Consider the following 7,937-nt stretch of genomic DNA (forward strand, 5'->3'; position numbering starts at 1 on the left):
CGCTTTCTCTCTGAGGTAGGTAAACTTGAGGGGGTAAAGTGGGAGTTGGGGAAAATGGAAAAGAAAGCCTGGCAGTATTTCTTCTGTTATAAATAAAAAGTAAAACATAGATGCCGTTTCTCAGTGCCCAAGTGTTAGGTGAAAAAATGTTTTTCATCTCAGTCATGTGATGTGGACTTTAGCAGAGCAGGACACACATGGTCATTTATCATTTCCCTCTGCATGTTGTGTGCTTTTTCAGTTTATAATGCACCTGGATCCACTTGCCTCATCACACTAGCTGCAAACAAGGCCACTGAATGTCACAACAGCTGGCCAGCATGTCTGTGAAGGGCAGAAACTGGAGCAGCCAAACAGCTGGCAGAGGCCAGCTAGTAAGTACCCAATCCCACTCCATAGAGGACTCCACACTTTAAAGATAAGCAAGGGTCAGGCTGCCTCACTAGTTATCCCCCCAAATAAAAAAATAAAAGTAACCCCTCCAGGGAACATGTGTATGTGTACACACAAAAGTACATGCACAGCTACATGCAAAGGGGAAAGGCTGGGAAGGAACCCAATCCACCTCTGAACACCAGTTACTTGTGGGGAAGGGGCAGGTGAAGCCAACTGTCAGCATTACTCACCTTTTCGACTGATGAGCTTGCATCAATTTTGGCAATGTCTCATAAAAAGGCCATTTTCACTCCTTGGGTGATCACCCAGGTCCTGCAAAACTGAGCCACCAACAACTACCTGCACCACTTCCCATGAGGCCAAATAATGGCTTCCCTCAAAGCTCAGACCTCCCCCCCACCTCCCAGTCCTCTCCCATGCAGGGGGCTGCTGGCCTCCTGGGGTACAGGGGTCCAGGCCAAACCCAACCCACAGATGGTTGGTGAAACCAACATGTATCCAAGGGCCTTTCCCCCACCTGGGCCGTGTGCCCACTGCATAGATAGGCCTGTGCTTGCTCCCCTAGGACAGAGACTCCCTTTTCTTCCGTTGGAATGAGGGATGGAGAGATTTGATGGTGTCCTGTACAGGTTGGATGTTAATCTGTGGTGGTGCTCTTGGAGAAGCTTGCCTGAGTTCAGCACCTTCTCAGCACATGGTGTTTGCTGCCTCTTCAAGCTGCAGGAGTCCCAGAAGGTAAGTGCTACTGCAATCCCCATTTACTGGTGAACAGAGGTCAGGTGATCTGCAGCCGGCCAAGCAGCTGCTAAGTGGCCAACAGGCTGGATCTGCATCTCACTTGCAGAGGCCCTGCCTGGATGCTGGGGCTGCCCTGAGACTCCCTCCTCCTCCTCTTCCCTCCACAGCTCTCCCTGCTTCTATCCACAGCTGTGCTCCAGGTGGGGAACACCTATGGATGCACCAGTGTGCAACTACTCAGAGTCCAGTGTGCAGAAGGGCCCCTGCTCTATGCTGTTTCCATATCCAAGCCCAAGTTTGTCTAGAGCTTCAGCAAATCCAAGCCTCCCTGAATTCCCTGCAAGATCAAACTGAGCCCTACAACCCCCACCACTATGGTTAGCTGCCAGTCCCAGCTCCTGTTCCCTCCTGGGCCACTGTCTGTACAGTTCTGAAGTCCTGCAAGAATGTTGAGATCCTAAGCTGACTCTCACCCAAAGAGGTAAACAACCAGGGGCCTCCAGGTTAGAGAACATACCCAGACAGGTTCTGCTGCCTGTAGGCTTGATGTCCTTCCCCTACAACATGCCATGCTTGCCAGGCTGGAAGAGGGGCTCCAGAAACTTGGGAAACCTGGGCCTGTTGCTGGCATATGGAAAAGAGGCCTGGAAAAGCACCACTCCTGTCCATGAAGCCCCCACATGGAACCAGGTAATTGGGAAACACATGGGCACACAAGCCTGACCCCCACTCAGACCCAGGTGGGAACTGCAGCAGTGACTTGTCCCCTCTGCCACTCTGGCTGTACCACTACAGGAGGGAGGAACATCTAGCTCCACACGTGAGTGGAGACACTAGGTGTGAGCAGGTTCCAGTGGTTGCTGTAGCTGAAGTTTCCCAACCAGGTCCATGCAAGGCCATCTCAGATGGGTGTGCACCTGGGTTGGGCAAGGACACCCCTCAGACAGTGAGGGCCACTGAGGAGGGCAGTCACAGAGGCTCCTTTTCCTGCTCCTAGAACAGGTTGGGGGAGTATGGGGGACCTCTCCCACCTCCCAGCTGCTTCCAGGAGCCACTTCTTTCGAGATGAGACACTCTCCTGCCTGCCTGTTCCCATTTGGCTGCAATAGACCATTGCCAACATTTAGAGAACGAAAACTGGCCTCACCTATTTTCCCTGACAGGTTGGAGGCAGGAGGGCATGCCCAGGGGACCTGGGGTAGATCCTGTACATCTGCCCACCCCCAGGCTATGCTGACTTCATCTTATCTGTGGGGTGGGGAGGGGGGAATTACCAAGAGACCATCACACAGGCCATGGACAAGTTCTAAAAGAGCCAGGGAGAAGAGCACTGTCTGTGCATGCTGCCCGGCACCCAGCTCACACACACATCTCTCATTTGTTTTCCCAAAGCAGGCTTTTGCCGTCCAGGCTCCCCAAGAAGCCTGGGGAGGAGACTCTGCCAGGCTGAAGGGCCTGTCCCCAAAGGTGCCACCCTCACCAGGCTCATCCTGACAATCTTGGATTATTTTTGCCCTGAAGTTTTGGAGTGGCAGATGGGGAGATAGCAGACAGTACACATTAGCCACCTTTCCAGAGAGCATCAGTCCTCCAGACTGGGGCAGATCAGACCCCCACTCAGGCGTTTTTCTCACTGGTTGCCAGTTGGGGGAAACAGCATTTGTGAGCACCGGCCTGTCTCCCCAGGTCCTGTTCAGAAACCCCATCTGTGCCTTTGGAGAGACTGCCCTGAGCACACAGGCCCAGCCCCCAGGACCTAATCCCCTTCTACATAGGGTTCAGTGCATGTTAGCAGACACTGGGCTTGATTCCTGCCTAGTCTCTGCCAGATATCCCATGCCCACCCATTAAGAGAATGAGGCCACACAAACAGACCCACGCCGTCATGCTGATGGAGTGGCTGGGGTCCCACTTGCCCACCCTTTATTACTGGTTCAGAGCCAGGTGTCTGACCACATTCCTACCCCGAGATCCGAAATCAGGCTTCAGTCGTCCTGAGTGTGGCTCCTCTGTGGTCGGTGGTCCGGGCTGTCGGCCTGGCGCTCCGCTGCAGGGCTCGGCCTGGGGATGTGTGGTCGGTAAACCACGTGGGTGAAAACCCGACGGCAACCCGAGTCCCCGTCTTTTCTCTTTGAGGAAACCACCTATTCCTTGGGCGACAGAACCGGGGCGAACGAGTGCCCCGCCGGCCGCCGCCCAGCCCTCAGCCCGCGCCGGGCGCTTACCGTTTTCCCGGAGCGCGGGGGTCCTGTTGCTCCAGGAGGCCGGAGACCGCTTTTTCTCTCTGCCTTCCTCCCTCTGTCCCTTGCTCCCTCCCGCCCTCCCTCTGTCCCTGGGTCGCTCTGTCATTCCCTCCGTTCCTCACGGCCTCCCTCTCTCTGTCCGTCAGTCCCTCCCTCCCTCCCAACGTCCCTCCGCCCATCCTTCCGTCCCTCTAGGTCTCCCGTTCCTCTCTCCATCTGTGCCTGCCTTCCCTCCCGCCTGGAAGGGTCAGCATCCCGGGTGTGCCCGGGGTCTGGGGTCTGCGTTTAGCCGCCAGGCGCTCCATGGTGGCAGCTCCTGGGAGGCCGCAGAGGCACGGGTGGGCGAGCGACGGTGGAGCGGAGGCGCAGAGGGGGCGAGCCCCGGGAGGGAGAGAAGGCCTGGACGCTGCCCAGGCCCGGTGTTTCCCGGGACTGGGGTCTCCACCCAGCCCCGGGGAGGACGCATATTGCCGGGGCGGGGGGTCGCTGGTGGTCAGGCGGGGGTGGGGTGGCGGAAAGGCAAGAGAGCTCTGCCCGGGCTGCTCCCAGAGGAGGCCAGGCGGCTGCCCGCAAACCCGCGCGTGCGCGGTAGACGGCCCACTTGCTGGTACCTGGGCCGGCTCCGAGATCCCCGGGACGCCCAGGAAAGAATGGCAGTTCTCCGTTGTGCGGAGTCTCTCACCAGGCCCAGACCTAGAAGGCAGGAATGCCAGGCGGGTCAGCCGGGAGGGAAGACACGCCCCTCCATGCCCAGCCAGGGGTTCCCCGCAAAAGAGAGGCCACCGCCCTGCCGCGACCCCGTCCCCAGCCCGCGTCCTAAAGCTCCTCCAGCAGAGCCCGGTATTCTTCCTCGCTGAGGGGTGGTTCCAGACAGGCGGGCTCTTCCAAGTCCTTCAGCTCCCCCGGGGCCTCGGTTTCTAGGAAAGGGTTCGCCTGCTGCAGAAACTCTGGGCACGCCAGGAGCTCATCCAGCAGCAGGCCGGAGGGGAGTGCAGACGAGAGCCCGGGCTCCTGGGGCGGTGGGGAGGGCGCCCGGACGGCTTGCATCTGCTCCTGCCGCGCGGAGCCCTCCGGGGGCGCGGGCTGGGGAGGTGGAGCTGCCCCGGCTTGGGGTTCCCACGCCGCCCCGGCGACCTGGGGCCCCTGGCCCCAGCCCCACCACGGACTGCCCTGGGACGTGGGTGGCGCAAGCACACCTTGGCCCTGTGGCCCAGCTTGAGCGGGCCTCGGCTGTCCCACCGCGCAAGGGCCCGGCAGGCCATCGCGCTGCGGGTCCCGGTCCCCCGGGCATTTGCTCGGGGGGTGCGGGGGCCACCGAGGCGCCTGAGGGTGGGAGAGCGCCCCTTCTGGAGGAGCCAGGGCTGCGTAGGGTGAAGAGCCTGGGGGAAAGCGGGGCTGGATCATTGATCCTGGGGGAAATTTAGAGATACAGAAGTGGTTGTCACCTCTCTGTGGAATCCTGCTCCATACCTGGTCCTTGCCACACAGCCCTTTCTACAGAGAATAGCTCTGGGGCGTTTGGGGATCCCTATGGCCCCAGGTGGCTTCCTGTCCCCCCCTCTGTGCTCCTTTCCTTACCTGCTGGCAGAGCCCAACATGGAGGAGAAGGTTGCCGCCCTGTAAGCCTGAGGGAGCTGTGTCTGACTGGGGTTTCTGCCTGGGGTTTTGCGAAGAGCTACTTATGAATATAGTCTCTCCGGATACCTTGTTTCAAAGGAAGTGAGCATGAGCTAGCAAGTGTAGCAACCCCACAGCTGATAAACAACTTTGTCTTGGTTTTAAACCATCACATCTTCATTTCACATTGGAATAAAGTAAGTGAAACCTGCTACCCCAGCCTCGCCCGTGTGTTCTGTAACCCAGTCTCCTTTGTGAGGACTGTTGAGAGGGCTGTTGTCAGAAAAAGATTATGCATAAATTAAATCAAATGTAAAATTATGCTTATAATGTCACTTGAGTGAAAGGTAAGAGGGTAGAGTCACAGGCATTCAGCTGGGGTTTACCCCACCCATCACTTACCAGGCTCATGACAGTGTGGCACAGGTGAACATCATCTGACATTGGTGACAGAAGAGAAAAGGCTGGCATGAAGGCCAGGTCGGGGAGAGGTGTCAGGCTGTAGGGCCAGGCCCTGGGCATGCTGGACCTGTGAGGTCACTGAACATCTAACTGGCCAGGCACCGGCCCTTTTCACATCAGTTGAGGTAAGAGGATGGGGGAGCACTCTCTGGAAGTCACACTGCGCTGGGAGAATGGAGGAGAGTCTACAACTCACCATCCTAGGGTAGGTTTTAGAGTGAGGTGGACTCTGTTGGAGAGCTACTGAGATGGGAGGAAGCCAGTCCCCCAGGTTCACCTGAGGCCCAGAGCCTATGAAGTAACTGGTGTGTGGGGGAGTGGCCTGTCCCTGTGAAAGGAGAAGTTTAAAGCTATTACAGCTGGTGGCTGCTGCTCAGCCATCCCTCTGCAGAGCAGGCAAGTCCTCAGCTGCATGTGTATCTGAATGTCTTTTGGAGTGTTTACAGAGTCCTCTATGTCCTAGAAATTTTGAAAAGAAAAACAAATTTCAATTCTAACGTTTATTAGTTTCCCTGAGCCAATTGGAAAAAAAAAATATCCTTCACCTCGAAGTTTTAAGTGACACCGAAGTGTAGCCGCCAGTGTCTCGGCCACTGAAGCCTTGTGCATGCCCCCACTAGCAGTTTGATTTGCAGCCTCACGGTTGTGTTGTACTAAATATTCTTTCTTCTGGCCTTGTCCAGTGAAAGGGGTTCACATGGCTGACACCACTTCTTGAGATACGGGCACCATGTAAAGCTGAGAATGGATTGGGTTTAGTTGCTATTGTGCCTCCTCCTCACCCGAGAGGCCCGTTTTTCCTGGTTGATTTATTAAGTGTATTAGTGCTGTCAGTCGCCTTTGGACAACTCAAATGACAAGTGGCTGTTGTTTCATAAAGAAAATGAAGGCTTTAGATGTGAAGCCCTCCTTTTCTCTTCTGCTTCTCTTAGGTGAAAGATTTTATTTTTTAAAAAAGGGTACATAGTGATATCCCAGCAGGTGTAGTGCGATAACTGGCATGTGCTAGGCTATGGTTTCAGTGTGGATGGGCAATTCTTCAAGATGGAAAACCAAGTTTCACTGAGTTGCTGGAGCTGCACTCACCTTTCTCCACATCCCCCACCATGGGCTTTCACTTTTCTCCCGTGCTGGAATTTTTTTCACATCCACATTGTTTATACACACACACACACACACACACACACACACACACACACACACACACACATGCATCTCAGTCTGTCAGTGCAGTGGCTGAATCATGGGTCAGTGCAGCCTCAAATTCTTAGGCTCGAGTGATCCTTTCACATCAGCCTCTCAAATGGCTGGGACTACAGGCATGCAATGCTACACCCAGTCAATTTTAAAATTTTTTTGTAGAGGCTGAGCCTACTTATGTTGCCCAAACTGGTTTTGAACTCATAGGATCCAGCGATCATCCCACCTTGGCCTCTCAAATTGTTTACATTACAGGTGTGAGCTACCAAACTCAGCCAAAAATATATTTTAAAGAACTGTTACAACCAAATCATGAGTTATCATTGCGCCACTGCCCTCCAGCCTGGGCACCAGAGCAAGACCTTGTATCCAAAAACAAAGCAAAACAAAACAAGAACAAAAAAACCTTATAACCAAATTAAACTTCTAAGATTGTGTCATCCTTGTCCCTCCGTGCCCTCCAGCTATCACTGTTAAATATAAACGGTTAGATATGATCAAGAAATTTCTATCTCTCCTCCAGCTGAGAAGAGGTGTTCTGATGCGGCCCAAACATTTTCTCACTGCTACCTCCAGGGTCTGAACTAGCAACCCAAGTCAGGACTTCACACAGAATGGCTGTGGAGCATTTCTAAGATGAGCAAATTTAGGCAACATCATTCTTGCTTATGTATTCCCAGCCCCCGCTGCCCGCCTGATTCCTAATGGCCACCCCACGATGTGGTCAGCAGTGAGGTGCAGCTGGTGAGGGACGCGCTCAGGGATGGGATGAGGGTCTTTCCTGCATTATGAAAATGCCTAATAAGTTGTTAAAAAGATGTCCAAATGTTCTACTTCCTACCCTTAAATAGCTGCTAAGATGCATGACACAACAGATCCTGGTAAGGGAAAGAGCATGCGCATTCAAGTCTCAGCTCACTTCTTAGTTAGCTGTGATACTCTGGGCATGTGACCCCAACTATTCGAGCCTGTTTGCCTGTCCACCCAAGACAATCCTAAGCAAAAACAACAAAGCTAGAGGCATCATGCTACCAGACTTCAAACTACTTCAAGGCTACAGTAACCAAAACACCACGGTACTGGTACCAGAACAGATATATAGACTAATGGAACAGAACAGAGACCTCAGAAATAACACCACAAATCTACAACCTTCTGATCTTCGACAAACCTGACAAAAACAAGCAATGGGGAAAGATTTCCTATTTAACAAATGGTGCTGAAAAAACTGGCTAGCCATATGCAGAAAACAGAAACTGGACCCCTTCCTTACACCTTATA

At 54.1% G+C, this 7,937-nt stretch overlaps 1 long non-coding RNA gene across 1 annotated transcript; it reads right to left on the reverse strand.

The window, feature by feature from the left end:
- Nucleotides 1-30: 30 nt before the first annotated feature.
- LOC116465008 (uncharacterized) lies at nt 31-5,200 on the reverse strand. The gene is made up of 3 exons (XR_004247076.3): nt 4,956-5,200; nt 3,979-4,070; nt 31-3,195 (listed from the first exon to the last, which is right to left on the reverse strand). It is a non-coding gene; the product is annotated as an uncharacterized LOC116465008 (long non-coding RNA).
- Nucleotides 5,201-7,937: the final 2,737 nt, after the last annotated feature.

The sequence above is a fragment of the Hylobates moloch genome, unplaced genomic scaffold, assembly GCF_009828535.3.
Source record: "Hylobates moloch isolate HMO894 unplaced genomic scaffold, HMol_V3 SCAFFOLD_2603, whole genome shotgun sequence".
Classification (NCBI taxonomy): domain Eukaryota; kingdom Metazoa; phylum Chordata; class Mammalia; order Primates; family Hylobatidae; genus Hylobates; species Hylobates moloch.